Source organism: Lithobates pipiens, unplaced genomic scaffold, assembly GCF_037356315.1.
Source record: "Lithobates pipiens isolate NorthernLeopardFrog02 unplaced genomic scaffold, aLitPip1_a1.2 Scaffold_8, whole genome shotgun sequence".
NCBI lineage: Eukaryota > Metazoa > Chordata > Amphibia > Anura > Ranidae > Lithobates > Lithobates pipiens.
The window spans coordinates 13,836,250-13,853,716 of NW_027507903.1; the positions used below are offsets into that span (position 1 = coordinate 13,836,250).

Consider the following 17,467-nt stretch of genomic DNA (forward strand, 5'->3'; position numbering starts at 1 on the left):
GTGTGCTTGGTTTGTATTCCTTAATGATGAATGTGCACGCACCAACCACTTTATTAGGTACACCTATTCAATTGCTTGGTAACAGAATTGCTAATCAGCCATTCACATGGCAGCAACTCAATGCATTTGGGCATCTAGACCTGGTGAAGACGACTTAATGAATATGAAATCAAGCATCAGAATTGGGATGAAAAGGGGATTTAAGTGACTTTGAACGTGGCATGGTTGTTGGTGCCAGATGGGCCGGTCTGAGTATTTATTTCAAAAACTGCTGATCTACTGGGATTTTCACACAACCATCTCTCGGGTTTACAGAGAATGGTGGGAAAAAAGAGAAAATATCCAGTGAGCGGCAGTTGAGTGGAGGAAAATGCCTTGTTGAGGTCAGAGGAGACTGGGCAGACTGGTTCCAGATGATAGAAAGGAAACGGTTACTCAAATAACCACTCATGACATCCAAGGTGTGCAGAATACCATCTCTGAATGCACAACACATCGAACCTTGAAGCAGATGGGCTACAGCAGCAGAAGATCACAACGGGTATCACCTCTGTCGGCTGAGAACAGGAAACTGAGGCTACAATTCACGCAGGATCACCAAAATTGTACAATAGTCTCAACAGTCTCAATTTCGGTTGGTAGGGTCAGAATTTGACATAAACAACATGAAAGCATGGATCCATCCTGCCTTGTATCACCGGTTCAAGCTGGTGGTGGGGGTGTAATGGTGTGGGGGGGATATATAATTCTTGGCACACTTTGGACCTCTTAGTACCAATTGAGCATAGTTTTAAACCCCACGACCTGCCTGAGTATTGTTGCTGACCATGTCCATCCCTTTATGACTACAGTGTCTCCATCTTCTGATGGCTCCTTCCAGTAGGATAATGCACCATGTCACAAAGCTCCAATCATCTCACCACCGGACAATGAGGTCACTGTCCTCCAATGGCCTCCACACTCACCACATCTCATCCAATAGAGGACCTTTTTTGAGTTGTGGTGGAATGGGAGATTGGCATCATGGATGTACAGCCGATAAATCTGCAGCAACGGTGTCATGTTATGATGTCACTATGGAGCAAAATCTCTGAGGAATGTTTCCAACACCTTGTTGTATCTATGCCACCAAGAATGAAGGCAAAAGGGGGTCCAGCCCGGTACTTGTTAAGGGGGACCTAATAAAGTGGCAGGTAAGTGTATAATCTTCCTTGAATCCAGATGGCTCCTAGATTGCTCTTAGTGGCTTCTAAATTCTACTGTGTCCCCTAAGCCCCCTCCTGGATTCAAAAACTCCTCAAGGTTCTCCACCACTAATTTCTATTTGGGTGAACTTTCAATACAGAAAACTATATTTTCCTGTCCAATCATCATTCTTGAAGGAAACGCTCCCTGTCTGAGAACGATTTCATTTCTGATGTGAAAGTGCTTTGTGAAGGAATATAAAGTTAGTTGATGTAAACCCTTCCATATACCCAGTGAAGTGACTGGCCTCAGGTCATACACAGAGATGAAACAAATCCTCCTACATAAGTTGTATGAATTTATAAAGCTGCTCTGAGCTGTCAGAAAACGGGGAAGGGAGAGCTGAAATTACACACTGCAGAGCTCTGTGAGGAGAGCTCAGAGGTGATTGGAGAGCAAGGACACCCCCCCCCCCCCCACACACACACAGGAAGAGAGCTGAGGCTGTCATTCACAGGCTGTGCTGGAGCTCTCCCGCCCCCCCTTGTCTGCTGGAGCTCTCCCGCCCCCCCCCCCCCCTGTGTGCTGGAGCTCTCCCGCCCCCCCTTGTGTGCTGGATCTCTCCCCCCCCCCCTTGTGTGCTGGATCTCTCCCCCCCCCCCCTTGTGTGCTGGATCTCTCCCCCCCCCCCCTTGTGTGCTGGATCTCTCCCGCCCCCCCCCCCCTTGTGTGCTGGATCTCTCCCGCCCCCCCCCCCCTTGTGTGCTGGATCTCTCCCGCCCCCCCCCCCCTTGTGTGCTGGATCTCTCCCGCCCCCCCCCCCCTTGTGTGCTGGATCTCTCCCCGCCCCCCCCCCCTTGTGTGCTGGGATCTCTCCCGCCCCCCCCCCTTGTGTGCTGGATCTCTCCCGCCCCCCCCTTGTGTGCTGGGGCTTCCCCCCCCCCTTGTGTGCTGGAGCTTCCCCCCCCCCCTTGTGTGCTGGAGCTCCCCCCCTTCCCTTGTGTGCTGGAGCTCCCCCCCCCTTCCCTTGTGTGCTGGAGCTCCCCCCCCCTTCCCTTGTGTGCTGGAGCTCCCCCCCCCTTCCCTTGTGTGCTGGAGCTCCCCCCCCCTTCCCTTGTGTGCTGGAGCTCCCCCCCCCCTTCCCTTGTGTGCTGGAGCTCCCCCCCCCTTCCTTGTGTGCTGGAGCTCCCCCCCCCCCTTCCCTTGTGTGCTGGAGCTCCCCCCCCCCTTCCCTTGTGTGCTGGAGCTCCCCCCCCCCCCCTTCCCTTGTGTGCTGGAGCTCCCCCCCCCCCTTCCCTTGTGTGCTGGAGCTCCCCCCCCCCCCTTCCCTTGTGTGCTGGAGGCTCCCCCCCCCTTCCCTTGTGTGCTGGAGCTCCCCCCCCTTCCCTTGTGTGCTGGAGCTCCCCCCCCCTTCCTTGTGTGCTGGAGCTCCCCCCCTTCCCTTGTGTGCTGGAGCTCCCCCCCCCTTCCCTTGTGTGCTGGAGCTCCCCCCCCCCTTCCCTTGTGTGCTGGAGCTCCCCCCCCCTTCCCTTGTGTGCTGGAGCTCCCCCCCCTTCCCTTGTGTGCTGGAGCTCCCCCCCCCCCTTCCCTTGTGTGGAAGGAAGGAGGCGCTGACAGTAATTACATGTAGTGCTCTGAATGGAGACAGGTACACCCTAAAGGATATGCTTTGTTCATATTTCATGTCTGAGGTTTACAACCCCTTTTAATCTTCCTGTATTATATACTAAAACATTATTATAAGGTAAAATGCATTCCTGTATGTTAAAGATGTATTTTATAACTATCATTTCAAAGTTTGTATGAAATCAGAACCTTTATAAAATATGTGCATGTTATTTGCCTCTACAGGAAGTATACTAGGACCTCTGTCACAGTGTGTTAAGCTGCATGCTGGGTTAAATGGCATTTCCTTTTCTGACAGGTATTTGATCAGAGCGCTCTTTCAACGGACGCCAAGGAAGAAATGTATAAGTTGTTTCCTAACGCCAGACGAGCTCACCTGAAAACTGGAGGCAACTTCCCCTACTTGTGTAGAAGTGCCGAGGTCAATCTCTATGTACAGGTAAGCACATTTTTCTTGCATCCAACTGCTTTTACCAGGATCATAACTAGTGTGTTTTTATTTATTTATTTTTCTAGTAAAAGTTATCGGAAGCAGCTATACAGCTGCTGGATTACTTTTACCGGCGTCAGAAAATGGATATAAAATATTAGCACCTAGCGGATCCTTAACATACTTGCATTTTTGAAAAGCTGAATGCCTGCTGCTCTGACAGGCCAATTGCTGACTCTTGAGGTAGTGCCACAGCTTTCACCTCACTCCTTGTGGGTTGCCTCCCTAGCCAATAGGAATGGGCAGGAGGCAGGAAGGGGATGAGCAAGTTGTAGAACTGAGGAAGTGGGAAAACTTTGCCTTGTCCCTGTCTCAGGTGGAGGACATTGCTGGATCAAGTGGTGTCCTCCATCAGCTTTGTCCAATCACGGATGTAAACAGAAGCACTTATCTACACTCCTTTCTTCATGCTGATTTGCATAAGGAGAGAAGAGAGCCGATAACCAGCTTCTCTAAAAGGGACATGTACACTGATCAGGGCACCGATTAGGAGTGTCCTGATTATCTGTGCTGTGCCAACAATGCTGCCAATAAGTGCCCACTAGTGCCGCCTCATCAGTGTCCATCAGTGCAGCCTCTTCAGTGCGCATTGGTGTTCAAAATTTTCGGTTATTTGTTTTATTTAGCAAAAAAAAGAAAACCAGTGGTGATTAAAGTGTAAGTTCACCTTTACAGAGAACTCTGTAAAGGTGAACTTGCACAGGTACCACCTCCCCCTGCCCCCCCGCTGACCTGTTCGGCACCATCTCTAGTTCTAAGCCCCAGTATATCAGCGTCAGGAGCCCAAGGCTTAGAAATCCTCTCTCCAGCCATGCCGTGTCTTCATAGCTGACAGGACGGGCTATGTGACTGCTGATTGGTAAGCAATGCCTAAGTGGCGGCGCTGACCGATTTGCATGTACCAAACATCCCTCCTGATGAGTGACGTTTTGGACATTCATTTTGGCTTGGCTTGGGTGGGGGGGGGGGGGGGGTGGGGGGTGGCGAGGAGGGGTGTAAGTTAACCTTTTGAGATTTTTTGTAAAGGTGAACTTACCCTTTAAAGCGGAGGTCCACCCTAAAGTGGACCTTCCGCTCATCGGAACCCTCCCCCCCTCCGGCGCCACAATTGGCACCTTTCAGGGGGGAGGGGGGTGCAGTTACCTGGATAATCCAGGTAACTGCACCCACTTCCGGGATAGCTGTCTGCGAAAAGCGGCGTATATTACGCCCCTTTCCGCAAGTGCCCCGCTGCCTGCTGGGAAAACACACAGATCCCAGAGGCAGCGGGGACCGTCCTTATTGCGCAGCGCGGCTCGCGCATGCGCAGTAGGGAACCGGGAAATGAAGCCGAAAGGCTCCATTTCCTGATTCCCATACCCAAGATGGCGGCGGCAGCACCCGAGAAACGATCTACAGATCGGCTTCGGGTGCCGACATCGCGGGCGCGCTGGACAGGTAAGTGTCACTATTTTCAAAGTCAGCAGCTGCAGTATTTGTAGCTGCTGGCTTTAAAAAAAAAACAAAAAAAAACGCGGAGTCCTGGCGGACTCCCGCTTTAAATGCTCTATTTGTGTGAAAAAAAACATTTCATACAAGTACAGTGTTGCATGACTGCACAATTGTCATCTAAAGTGCGACCGCGCTTAAAGCTGAAAGTTTGGTCTGGGCAGGAAGGGGGTGGAAGTGCCCAGTAGGCAAGTGGTTAAAGAAGCACTTGAACATATATTTTGAATTATTTCGATCTGAAATCCTTTTTCTCCATTTTGTCTTAGATTCACCTTCGGCAGTTCCATGGCACCAGATATGCAGCGATCGATCCATCCATGATTAGTGCAGAGGAGCTGGATGTACAGAAAGGCAACATTCAGCCTAGTGAAGAGCTACAGGAGACCGAGGCTTCACCCTAAACTTTGGAAATATACCTTTCTATTCTGTATCTGCCAGCAGACTGACTGCCAAATGATTCCACTGATTTTTGTTTTTTTCCTGGTGGAAATTTACAGAACTCTAATAAACTAACACCTCGACCCTTTTACAGTATATATTAGACCTTATCTGGTTCTGCTGCTGGAAAGACCGTCAATCTAAACAAGGGGGAGGATTCAGACTCTGCTGGAAGAGAACGTTGCTGGTCGCCTATGACCACCATCTGCGAAGAGGGTTCAAGCTTCCTCCAGTGTTTTGGCTGAGATGGCCATACAGACTTTTATTGGTCTCTCAGTATTTAAGGGTACTGGATTGATCTGTGCGCATATTTAAAACCTGGGCTTCTGTAGGGTAAATATGTTGGCGCTAAGCATGAGTTTTTATAATGTTTAAAGTATTTACCTGGAATCTGTTGGGATAGAAAAATAGGAGCTGCTAGTGCTGGCTTGTTTTTTTTTTTTTTTTGAAGGCGCATTTTCCATGCCTGCCATCCTTATTCTTGCTTTACTTAAAGTAGAACAATAGGCAAAACATTTTTTTATTTTGGATAGGGTAAGGAAGGTTTATAACCCCTGTAGGGTTTATTTTAGCCCTCTTTGTGCCAGTGGGGAGATGTAACTAAACTTCCTGTCCTATAGCCAAAACGGGAAGTGAGAGGAAATCCATGCAAATTAAGGGAATTTCTTGGGGACCCCCAGATCACCAGAACTAGTGTCCTCGGGAGAAATCTTACAATTTATTTTCTGGGGACAACCCAAAATTTTACATTTTCTTACTCACTTTCAATGATAAACGGGAGCAATAGAGAGGGAGAGTCATCCTAACGGGGACACAGACAGGTAGGTGTTCTAATCCCCCTCCACTCTTAGTTATACTTTAAATCATACCAGCGAGGGCAAAGAAGTATTTGATCCCCTGCTGATTTTGTACGTTTGCCCACTGACAAAGAAATGATCAGTCTAATTTTTATTTTATTTTTTAAACAATATAAACTTCTTAGTAAATCAGTAGTATATACTCTCCAACATTTGTGCATTAACTTTCTAACTATAGTCTAATTCACACGTGAGGTAGAGGAAAAGGAAATAATACTTTTGTTTTTCTAGGTAGCAGATGTTGATATTTTTCAACATGTTAGTTGACATCGGTCGTCTTCCATCCCAGGAGGTGCATCTTCTGTCTCTGAATTGGTAACATGACCATCTCTAGGAGGAGTATCTTTAGGGCCATCAGAATCATCCCATCATCCCATGAGCCCATGATCCTATGTTAGCCAGGTATTAAGCAACCAGTTGTGGAGAGTAGTCTTGCTCGTTTAGCTCTTCATCCATCAAATCAGTAGACAAATCTGGTCCTATCTGGGTCCTGATATGAGTGCATTAATCTAGCCCATGTGTCTCTATTCACCCTATCTTCTACAAACCCTTTGTAACCATCTAAAGTTTTATCTCCCGTTGCCATGAGTAATTTACCGCAGAATGATGGCAGTTTCTTAAATTGTGTCGAGCGTATAGCTTGAAGATCAGGCTTATATCTGAAATATGGGTTCTTTCCCACAAGCACCACTGCTTTACATGCTGCGTTCTGCTCATCCGGGTACAATCTTCTGATGATTCCCCATGGGAAGTCTTGATTTTCATGTAGTGCCCTTGCTATAATGTCCAGAGACGTCAGCCCAGATGCAGATGCTTGACTCAGTAGTACCCTCAATCTTATAGCTGCAGCAGGTACTTGACTTGGCCATCTTCTCATAATTCCTGCCATCACACCATCATCCACATATGACCTGAAGTTCGTCCATGTCATTGCTAAATCCCCAGGGGTGTGAATTTCACTAGCATTCATCATCAAGGGCTGGAAGTCGGTGGCAATTTTTGACATTTTGGATTGAGATAATGACCCTCTAGTAGCAAAAGCGACTAATGTCAGTAATATATTTCCCAGAGTTCTTGTACGATATCTGTCAGATGCCCCTTTGGCCAGAGTATGAATATACATTAAAGCGGTATAGCATTGACACCTCTCAAATATGCCGGTTGAATAGGGCGAGTTGGTTTGTCTGCTCTGACTTTTAAGCGTAACACTTTCATCCTTGCTGAGATAGACTCGTCTTAAGAGCCGAAACCTTCATTGGGAGATGCACCGGTAGAAGCACCAGCTGGTGGTTGAGTTGACTTATTCCCAAATAGAAACATTTTGAAAACAATAGATGTTATAATAACTTTGGATATTCTCCCATCAGTCTATAATTTTAATGGTAGGTTTATTTTAACAATGAGAGACAGAATAACAAAAATATCCAGAAAAAATGCATTTCAAAAAAGTTAGAAATTGATTTGCAAAGGGGTCAAATATTTATTTCACTCATTAAAATGCAAAACATGACTTGGTACTTGGTGGAAAAACCCTTGTTGGCAATCAAAGGTCAGACGTTTCTAGTAGTTGGCCACCAGGTTTGCAAACATCTCAGATGGGACTTTGTTCCACTCCTCTGCAGATCCTCTCCAAGTCATTAAGGTTTCCAGGCTGACGTTTGGTAACTCGAACCTTCAGCTCCCTCCACATATGTTCTATGGAATTAAGGTCTGGAGACTGGCTAGACCACTCCAGGACCTTGATGTGCTTATTTTTTGTGCCACTCCTTTGTTGCCTTGGCCGTGTGTTTTGGGTCATTGTCATGCTGGAATCCCCATCCACGACCCATTTTCAATGCCCTGGCTGAGGGAAGGAGGGTCTTGCCCAAGATTTGACAATACATGGGCCCTGTCCATCATCCCTTTGATGTGGTGAAGTTGTCCTGTCCCCTTGGCAGAAAAACACCCCCAAAGCATAACGTTTCCACCTCCACGTTTGATGGTGGGGATGGGGTTCTTGGGGGTCATAGGCAGCATTCCTCCCCCAAACGCGGCGAGTTGAGTTGATTCCAAAGAACTTGATTCTGGTCTCATCTGCCCACAACACTCATTCAGTTCTCTCCTGAATCATTCAGATGTTCATTAGAAAACGTCAGACTGGCCCGTAAATGGGCTTTCTTGAGCAGGTGGACCTTGCGGGTGCTGCAGGATTTCAGTCCTTCATAGCATAGTGTGTTAGCAATTATTTTCTTGATGACTATGGTCCCAGCTGCCTTGAGATCATTGACAAGATTCTCCTGTGTAGTTCTGGGCTGATTCCTCACCATTCTCATGATCATTGAAACTCCACAAGGTGAGATCTGGCATGGAGACCCCAGACCAAGGGAGATTGCCAGTTATTTTGTGTTTCTTCCATTTGTGAATAATCACCCCAACTGTTATCACCCTCTCACCAAGCTGCTTGGCGATGGTCTTGTAGCCCATTCCAGCCTTGTGTAGGTCTACAATCTTGTCCCTGATGTCCTTGGACAGCTCTTTGGGCTTGGCCATGGTGGAGAAATTGGAATCTGATTGCTTCTGTTGACAGGTGTATTTTATACAGGCGAGAGCCAGAAATCTTGCTGATTTTGATAAGGGGATGAAATACTTTATTTCAATACTCTTAAAATGCAAATCGATAACTTTTTTGAAATGCGTTTTTCGGTCTATTTTAGTTTTTCTGTCTCTCGTTGTTAATATAAACTTACCATTTAAAATTATAGACTCATAATTTCTTTGTCAATGGGCAAATGTACAAAATCCGCAGGGGATCAAATACTTTTTTTCCCCCTACTGTGTGTGTAAAATATAAATAAAAAAATAAAAAAATATATATATATATATATATATATATTCCCTACACATATATTTTACACACACACATATATACACATATAATTTTCCCTACAACTCATATGTAAATGCATGCTTCAGGTTATTTACTCATACAGTTCTGAAGAAAAGCTAAAGATGACAGCTCTGGAATGTACATCTATAAAAACAAGTCAGCAGTTGCAGCTGTCATATCTCTATTCCTTTTTCTTTTTTTTTTTTTTTAAAGGACTGTTCTTTTTGGACCAATGGACCAGTTCCAGCGCTATGCCATAGTACATATCTTGCACTGAAAAAAATGCATTTTCATTATTTTACATTTTGCAGCATTTTTATAGCAGTAACGAAGACTTGTCATAAAATATAGTCTATCATATGACAATCCATTCAGTACTGTGTATGTATTTGAATTTTCAGACACGTGACTTGGCCATCGGCAGTAGACGGCATTCACCCCATCTAGACTGAGCAGGCCGTGGTACATCAGGAAGTGATTGTTGTATAAAATTGTATATTTAAAACTTTGCTAATTAATAACATGTAATGTCCCATATTGGAGCCGAGGCTTCGGGACGCTCAGAAATTCATACAGGTTCAGTGCCTTATTTTTTTTTCATGTCTATATTTTGTATCTATAGTGCACTTGTCTGATTGAGGTGTACATTGTTTTGTTGCACTTGTGATTGTTCTGTATTGTATGTTACTTTTCCTCCTCTTTGATAATTTTTGAAGTGCCAATATGCAATCAATCTGCAATGCTGGGCTCTCTTTTTTTCTTATTCTTCCATGATTCTTGATTTGCAGAAACCTTTTCAAGTATTCAGTATACTGTACAATTTTGATAGTCTGATTTTGTTTTTGGTAGTTTGGAATAAAATAGAGCTAGTGGAATGACAGAGTTAAAGTTAAACTTCCCACGTTCATTATCTATTTAAAACTGGGTGAAAGTTTGTTGGATCTATATGATGGCAGTCATGAGTTTACAGAGCATGACATGAGGGAGTGCTGTCATCACTACTCATCCCTAGGCTCTTACCAACAGACGCTGTCAGCAAGGAAAGTCATGTGATTCAATGAACAGCTATTTTATTTTTTCAAGGAAATCGAAAAGTTCACTACACTTCTCATATAAAGCAGAACTGGATTCCTCTAGAGCAGTGGTTCTCAACCCTGTCCTCAAGTACCCCCAACAGGCCAAGTTTCCAGGTTTTCCTTTATCTTTAGAAAAAGGCTTGGTATTTTGTACAGCTATTTTATCTAAGATAAATTCCCAAAACATGGCCTGTTGGGGGGTACTTACGGCTCTAGCGCAGGGGTCTCCAAACATTCTAAACAAATGCCCAGTCAATTAGGCTAGAGGAGGGCCAGGGGAAGTAGAAAATGTCTGGGGCCTGGTGGTCAGTAAAAGCCAAAAAAAAAAAAACATGGTGCCTGTAGTCAATAGGAGGAGGAATTGGTGCCCTGTCAGTGGGAGCAATATTGCCTTATATCATTGCTTGACATATTTGCTTGAAATCTAGGAGCCAGGTTTTTTTTTTTTCCCCAGCATGCCCAATGGCTGGCTTCTGTCGGACTGGCTGCCATACACACGGGCTCAATGGCAGCCAGTTTTTTTTTTTTTTTAAATTAAACTGACCGATGTTGCCTGGCCTTTCGGCCCATGTGTACCAGGCTTGATGGTGTGATGGCCAGCGGCTCAGTAGGGAAGGTGTATATAATAGGAGTGTAAATGTGTGTATGTATATAGATAGATAGATATTTATTTAATTAGGAGTGTATATACAGATATCACATACCTGGTTTCCTTTCTGTCACTTCTCAGCACATGGATTTTGGTTCTGTCACAAGTTTATGACGTCAGTGCAGCTTGAGGTGGGTGTAGTTGGTGTGATGGAAGGAGATGGGGGAGGGCGGAGTTGGTCTCCGGGAAGATCGTGGTGTGGGCGGAGTTGGTCTCTGGGAAGATGGCAGCCCTGGCCACCACAAGAGGCCGCCAGTTCCCCCGATGTAGGCCGCAAAGCCGTGGCCTCCATTGCCGGCCGGCGCGGCATCTTAGTCTGTGCACCTGCGGGTGGGGCCGCATGAGGACAAGATACCTGACCCAGAGTAGCCCAGGTGCCAGGCCGCTATTTCTAGTTTCCAATGCGACCTGGCCCCTGGGGTTTGTCGACTCCTGCCTTTATATCCATGATGGGAATAGTGCCCCAAGGGCTGGATCAAGGCAGGCAAGGAGCACATTCTGCCCACAGGCTGCAGTTTGGAGACCACTGATCTAGAACAGCCATTCTCAACCAGGGTTTTGTGGAATTCTAGTGTGGTTTAGGGTTCCTTTTTAAGATGTGACTTACTGACCTTGCATGTGATTGTGCCTGCCTAGTTCCAAGTCCAACACCACTTGGTAGAGCCAGTGGCATTACTGCAAGAGTGTCATTCTGGGGGGGGGGGGGGGGGCATTGTAATGTAAGGGGCATTTTTACAATAACCCTTGATAGACTAATCTTACTAGGAGTTCCTTGGAATCTGAAAATTATTTCAAGCGTTCCTCTGGGATGAAGAGTGTGGCAAAAGCTGCTCCTAGAGAAAGACATTCCAGTTACAAAGTTCAAGTTGCCAGGGTTTACTTCCTCTTGAAGAATTAACCTGCTGTGACTATTCCTCCTTGGCTTGAGCCACTTCTTTAAAACGCCTCTTTCCTGGTGCCTATCCATGGCAGCATACCTGTGACAAGCTCCGCCTTGGCTCCTCCCTCAGGACTAGTGAATATTATAAAAGAAAAGGTTAGTACAGCCCCCGCATTCTCCTTTTTTTCCCTCATACCTCATGGCAGTGAATTCTGGTCGGCGTCCTTGCCTCCTGCAGTCGGCAGCTTCCGTCCGGGTTCAAGCCTCTCCCAGACGCAGTTCCTTCTCTTGGGCAGCTAAACGCGCTTATAAGGTTGGAAGTCCCTTCTGTAGGATCTTTTGGGACAAGCAGTTTGTCTCTTAAGTAAGAGCTTTATCTGCAAATTGATCAGGCACCAGCTCATTCATGGTAACGGAGGCAGCAGCTATTTCTACATTTCTTTTTTTTTTTTTTCCCCCCTTCTCTCTTTTCTTCCTTCCTTTCCTTTCCCTTTTAGGTTTTATATCTTTATCTTTTCCCTTTTCTCTTTCCTCTCTCTTTTGCTCTCTTCCCCTCCCCAACCTTCCATTTCTTTCTTTCTTTGTTTCTTTTCTTTTGACCTCCCATTTGTTTGTTTCTCTCAGAGAAAAAATCTCCCTCTTAGCCCCTGTCGCCATTCCCGGCTCCATAGGAGCCGCGCGCGCTCAGCGTCGGCGTTTTATTTAACTTTCGGTGTTCCCCGCCGTGCTCTGCGCATGCGCCGGCGGTGTGAGGCTTCTAGCTTACTGTTCCGCCGATCGGCGCATGCGCAGTGGATTCGGAGGCCGCGGCGGCCATCTTTGATAAGGGCACAGTGACGTCTGTGCCCTCAAAATGTCAAAGACAGGATAGAGGCGTGCCCTGCCTCTCCTGTTCTACTGTTTATCTCCCTGATGGCCTCAGTGGGACGCCTGTGGCTGCAGGGAGAACTGCTACTTTGAGCTTTAATATAATAAAAAAAAAAAAAAAAAAAAGAGAAGATGGATTAATTAATTAATTAAATAGTATAAAATTAAATAAACATATTAAATTATTAAATAAAATTAATAAAAAATAATTAAATAAATTATTTTATTTACAAAAAAAAAAAAAAATTAAATATATATATAATTTAACCCCCCCCCCCCCCCCAAAAAAAAAAAAAAAAAAGGGACAAGAAGACAAAATGTAGATTTAGACGTATTTTAGATGTATTTATTGAAGTCCCTTTTTCCAGTCAAGGACACGGTTGGTTGATTTTTCTCCCCTAAAACTCTTTTCTTAGCTGCTGCTTCTGCTAATCCGTCTAGTATGAGCCATTCGCCACCCGCACAAGATCCTACTCTACACCTGAGGTAAGGACCTACGTCCAGGTAAGTTGATACACTTTAAAAAAACAAAAAACAAAAGAGTGCACTCAGGCTGGTACTTTATGTATTTCAGTCCTGTACGCCAGAAGATGTCTAAGAGGACCTCAAGGTGACATGAAGACGATGATGACTCTAGTCACAGCAGAGACAGGTCGTCCTGGCATGGGGATTATAGAAGTGGCAGAAAGCATCGGCCAAAAAGGCGCCATCACTCATGCTCCCCGAGACCTAGATCTCCAAGATGTCAGGCGTGTGGAGCTGCCCCACTTTCAGACAAACTGATCTGTTTGAGATTGCCTCAGGGACGATGCAGCTGAAGGTCTGCAAATGGCGGACCTACTTAAGAAAGCAGTAAAGGACTCCCTTGCGGAATTGGTAGCCACAATGACGACGCAACAACCAGCGTCTCCTCCTCAGGAGCAAACGGCTGAGGCTGAGGCTTCCATCCCGGGGCTGTCCACAAGTGGAATTTTTCGTCTGACGCCGGCATCCTCCTCTAAACATCAGGAAGAGAATGCCATCTCAGAGGAATCATCTGATGACCTAGATGCCTCTGGCTTTGCTTTCGCCATGGTCCAGCCTTATGTACAGGCAGCTAAACAAGCGATCGGCTGGGAGAGACCAACACAAAGGTTTAAGAAGTCTAAATCTTACTTCCCCTTTCTCAAACGCCAGATCTCCGTTTTTCCTCTCATGGACGAGATCAGGGATGTGATTGAGGAAGAGTGGGAAAAGACAGAGAAAATGTTCTCTATTAATCGGTTGGGAAAGTTATTCCCTCTCTCATAGCCTGATTCCGCAATGCTGGAGGGTTCTCCAGTGGTCGATGCAGCAGTGGTAAGGTTGGCAAAGAATGTCACATTGCCCCTGGAAGACTCAACTTCTTTTAAGGCTCCAGGTGGCAGACAACGCCTGTAAACCTGTCATAGCCCTGACATCAGTGTCCAATGCGCTACGCGTCTGGACAGATAATATAGAGTCAGCAATCCAACAGGACATCCCAGAGGAGGATATAATCAAGGCCTTGGATGAGCTGAAGATCTCAGCAGACTTTATTGGTGAAGCCGCCATCGATTCAATTTGTTGCTCCGCAAGGGCAATGCTCCACACAGTTATGGCCAAATGGGCCTTGTGGCTGAAACCGTGGGCAGCAGATATCGCCTCCAAACAGAACTGGTGCAAGATACCATTTGATGGTGAAGCCTTGTTTGGGGGAAAAACTGGACAAGGACATCTCTCGAGTCATTGGTGGAAAATCAGGCCTGCTACCCCAAGACAGGTGATCTAGGCGCTCCAGGACAATCGCACCCATATTCCAATACTCCAAGAATAAGGATTACCGATAGTCCAGGCAGGGAAAAGGCTTTAGGCATAATTGGGAAAGCACACAGTCCACGTTCCTCAAAACCCGAAGACAGAGACCAATGCCTACCCCACAGGATTCTACTAAATCCTTTCGACGCCTGGCCAGCCCAAGCGAGTCCTGTGTGGGCCAAGCTAAAACACTTCTCAAAGATCTGGGAGCAAAAGTGCAGGGATTCTTGGGTAGTCTCCACAGTCAAATACGGCCATTTCTGGCCGTTCCTAGACAAACCTCCCAAGGTCTTCTTCTCCCTGACAAGGGTGTCAAGGTTCCCCCCTAAAAAACGGAAGTGCTACAGCAATTTCTTCTCTCCTTGCAGTAACAGCAAGCAGTAGTTCCAGTGCCTCCATCAGAGAGATTTTCGGGTTTTTACTCAACCCTGTTTCCAGTCCCCAAGAGAAATGGAGGGTGGAGACCCGTGATAGACCTAAAAAGTCTAAATCGTTATTTCTTCCTAGTAAGATTCAAAATGGAGTCACTACGAACGATTATTTGTGTAGACCAACCAGGGGGCTGGATGTTGTCAATAGACTTGCAGGACACTTACCTGCATATACCCATACTCCCTCCTTTCCAGAAGTATCTGAGATTGGCGGTGGGGCAGGTACATCTCTAATTCCAGAGTCTTCCATCGGGCCTCTGCACATCGCCAAGAGTCTTCACAAAGACCCCAATTGCCATCATAGCCCCTCTGAGAGAATTGGGGCTTCGGGTATGCCACTACTTGGACGACCTTCTACTGCTGGCAAAAGACTGTGGAACAGGTGGTATCTATCCCAACCCATACACTTGACGACCTTGATGCTCAGGAGTCTGCATTGGTGGATGAAGAAACAGACACTTCTGAAATCACGCCCGTTAGGGCATGTCGACTGGATCACAATTAATACCAATGCCAGTGCAGCAGGTTGGGGAGCACACTGCAACCGGATCTCAGTGCAGTGTAGATGGTCCTTCCATACAACAGGCCTGGTGTCGAATGTCCTGCAGGTCAGAGCGGCCTACCTTGCGTTACTAGCCCTAAGGTTCGAGATTACAGGGAAACCTGTTCTCCTCCGAATGGACAACAGGACTGCGGTATCCTATGTACACCGGCAAGGGGGGACACGCAGCAGGTCCCTCCTGAAGGAGGTGGAACCCATAATACTCTGGGCAGAAAGGAATCTAAAGGACCTGAGGGCAGTTTATCTGCCCGGCCATCTCAACTTGAGGGTCGACCGCCTTTCCCGCAAGTTTGTGGATGCCAACGAATGGTCTCTACACCCGGAGATTTTCGACTGGATAGTGAACCAGTGGGGTCCCCTCGAGCTAGACCTATTTGTAACAGCATTCAATACCAAGCTTCCAAGGTGCATCTCAAGGCTTCCTCAACCCCAAGCGGAGGCATTAGATGCCCTCTCAGCCCCCTGGGCATGCAATCAGGCCTATGCCTTCCCTCCACGGCCTTTCATTCCAAGATTCCTGTCAAGGCTTATGATAGAAACCTCGACAGTGATAACGGTCCTACTGTACTGGCCAACACGTCCTTCGTTCCCCACAGCAATGTATCTAAGTACCCGACTTCCAGTCAAGGTTCCAATAATACCTCTTCGCCTCTCGCAAGGATGTCACACCCTTCCAGATCCCCGCAGGCTGGATCTTCACATCTGGCAGCTGAAAGGGAAAGGTTCCAATCTCTAGGGTGTTCCAACAAAGTGATCGCAACCCCGCTCAAGGCAAGAAAACCATCCACAAACAAAAGTTCAGGGCCTTCATGATTGGCAGAAGCTGTGATCCAGATTCCCCATCATCCTCTCAAATTCTTGAGTTTTTGTAGGCAGGCCTAGACCTAGGTCTTGCACTAGGTACACTAAAAGTACAGGTATCAGCAATTTCATTGGCAAACCAGTAGAAGATGGGCCGAGGACTCATTAATAATACAGTTCTTCAAAGCTGTCAAAAAGATCCGACCGCCAACTAAACAATCTTTTCCCTCTTGGGACCTTGCTATTATCCTAGAGTCCTTAGCCAGTCCACCTTTTTGCCCCTTCGGAGTCAGCATCGCTTTGGAATCTAGCCTAGAAGCTAGCCTTCCTGATAGCTATAACCTCTGGCAGACGGGTTTCAGAGCTCCAAGCTTTAGGAGCAGATCATAATCATATCATATTCCATCCGGACAGAGTAGAACTCAGAACAGTGCGAGGATTTATTCTCAAAGTCGCATCATCCTTAAACATGTCAGAACCTTGGGCACTCCCAACATTTTCAGAACAGGACTCTGGTTCTCTTCATGAGCTAGACATTGCCTCCACTTTGAAATGCTATCTGCAGGCCACAGCATCATTCAGGGATTCCATCAGGCTGTTTATAATTCCCTGGGGCAAACACCAAGGCAAGGAGGCGTCAGCAAGAACGATTGCCTCATGGTTCGTTAGACTCATTCACAAGGTGTACAGGACAAAGGGGCTGGAACCCCCTTTGGCGGTCAGGGCGCTCTCCACCAGAGCAGTTTCTGCCTTTTGGGCGGCAAGAGCAAATGTGTTAATTGAAACTATTTGTGGGGCAGCGACTTGGTCGTCCCGACATACGTTTCTGAAACATTGCAGGGTGGACCCAGGAGCTCTTGCATCGGTGGAGTTTGGCAGACAGGCAGTCACATCAGCCCTCGCTTCTTCTAAATAATAATTTCTTTAAAATAGACTTCTAAGCATCCCACCCATCTCAGCTAGTTATTTGTCACAGGTATGCTGCCATGGAGGCACCAGGAAAACAGAAAATTGTACCATACTTACCGTAATTTTCTTTTCCTGGTGCCTATCCATGGCAGCATACAATCCCACCCTCGGTATTCTATATTACGGAGAATGCGGGGGCTGTACTAACCTTTTCTTTTATAATATTCACTAGTCCTGAGGGAGGAGCCAAGGCGGAGCTTGTCACAGGTATGCTGCCATGGATAGGCACCAGGAAAAGAAAATTACGGTAAGTATGGTACCATTTTCTGTTTTCAGGTAAGATAAGAGGGCATCTAGGGGTAAAAACAAGCCCAGCAACCAATCACACCAGACTGAAGAGATGAACAGCTGGATGGTGCCAAGCAAGGATTGTGTTCAGTCTTATCTTGATCTGTTAGGAAGCTGACTTTTACAGTAGCTGGGTGAAAAATAGAGATGACTTGTAACAGACTAACTTCCTATTTGCT

At 46.5% G+C, this 17,467-nt stretch overlaps 1 pseudogene; it reads left to right on the top strand.

The window, feature by feature from the left end:
- Nucleotides 1–9,830, top strand: part of LOC143960025 (maspardin-like) — a 63,891-nt pseudogene extending 54,061 nt beyond the window's left edge.
- The last annotated feature ends 7,637 nt before the right edge of the window (nucleotides 9,831–17,467 follow it).